Source organism: Aegilops tauschii, chromosome 5, assembly GCF_002575655.3.
Source record: "Aegilops tauschii subsp. strangulata cultivar AL8/78 chromosome 5, Aet v6.0, whole genome shotgun sequence".
Taxonomy (NCBI): domain Eukaryota; kingdom Viridiplantae; phylum Streptophyta; class Magnoliopsida; order Poales; family Poaceae; genus Aegilops; species Aegilops tauschii.
In genome coordinates, this window is record NC_053039.3 from 324,840,781 (window position 1) to 324,842,621 (window position 1,841).

The window sequence follows — 1,841 nt, forward strand, 5'->3', positions numbered from 1 at the left end:
CTCTTGAAAACTGTTTGCGTTAGGCCACCTTGCGCAAACGTTTACCACATAAAAACTATGTGTGATGGACAGCCTTTTCCACACAGTTTCTTCTACGCACCGTGTGTGATGCATTCAATAATGCAAATGATAAAATTGTTAGTATCTTGTGCAATGGCAACGCTATCACAAACGACTTAACGGGGAAAATTGTGTGTGATGTACCTATGAACGAAAAAGTTTTCCTTGGAGCGACTGTGTGGGATGTACATACGAACGAAAATGTTTAGCGGGGACTGACTGTGTGGGATGTACTTGCGACCGGAAACAATTTCGCATGTATAATTGTATTTTTAGCTCTACTGTACGTATTTCCGTATTTGAGCGCTCGCCAGTCGCACATGACCTCATTTTGCCGAGCGTGTGTGCCAGGAGGGCATATCCCCAACGGTTTCTGGGTCGTGTGGGAAGGACCCCCTATCACCGTCACTCACTTGGCGACGATTCCGAACGCCGTCGCGAAAAGGGGTTAAAAACCGTTTATATAGCACCGACACGTACCAGTGTAGTTCTTGCTAAAAATAAACTAGTTCAACTAGGCCCCTATCACCGTCACTCACTTGGCGACGGTTCCGAACGCCATCGCAGAAAGGGGTTAAAAACCGTTTATATAGCACCGACGCGTACCAGTGTAGTTCTTGCTAAAAATAAACTAGTTCAACTAGTTCTATTAATCTTCTTACTAAAAATAAACTAGTTCTATTAATTCAACTAGTTCTTACAAAAAATAACTAGTTTAACTAGTTCTATTAATTTTCTTACTAATTCTATTAAACACTTACTAAAAATAGTAAAAAAACTATATCGAATATTTTCTCTAAACTAAACACTACTGCCCTAATTAACATCTAGTTAAACCCTACTGCCCTAGTTCTTAAGCATCTACAAGTACTAACTAATTAGATGAACCCTAGCTAGGTACTTCAGCATCTACAACTAGTTAAGCACCCATTGCTGAACCCTAGGAGTTTGTCCTAAAAACTATTTAAGCATCTACAACTACTGCCCTAATTAACATCTAGTTTACAGTTATATTTACTTAACTACATTGGGTGCACAACAACTATATAACTACTTGAGCATCTACAAGTAGTAGCTAATTTGATGAACCCTAACTAATTATATGAACCCTAAAATTTGATGAACCCTAGGAACCCTAGCTAGGCAGAGGTAGGGGAGGAGGAGTAGGAGGTGTATGGGTGCTCACCTCGGGCACCAGCGGAGTTAGGGAGCGGCCGAGGGAGCGGCACGCGGCGTCGAGGTCGGGGTCGGGGCTTGGGCGTCCGGTGATGTACGGCGACGACAACGGCGGCCACCGAGGGCAGCAGAGGGCGTGCGGAGGGCGACGGGAGAGCGCGCGGCAACCGACGGCGATGTAGGGCGATGACGGCGGCGACAACAGATCAAGGGGGGATTTGGGGAAGTGGCTGGGAGGAAGAAGAACCGCGCGGTTAAGTCAAAAATAGCAGTAGCTATGGCCCAGAAAAGCGCTACTACTACATTAGCTATAGCTAACTTAGCTATTGTGCTGGCTAACAAGATGTGCTACTGCTACGTTAGCTATAATGCTTGTCCTAAAAGCACGCTGCTGCTACGCCTTTCTCCTTTATTTTTCTTTTTATTTTATTTTCCTTCACATTTTCTTTTTTTCCTTTCCCCTTTTTCTATTTCTTTCATTTTCATTTACTCTTCTACATGTTTTTCATTTTATTTTCTTTTCATTAGCAGTAGCGCTTTCCGCGTAAAACACGCTGCTACAACCACCTTAGCAGCAGCGCGCTGTGCATAAGCTCGCTACTACT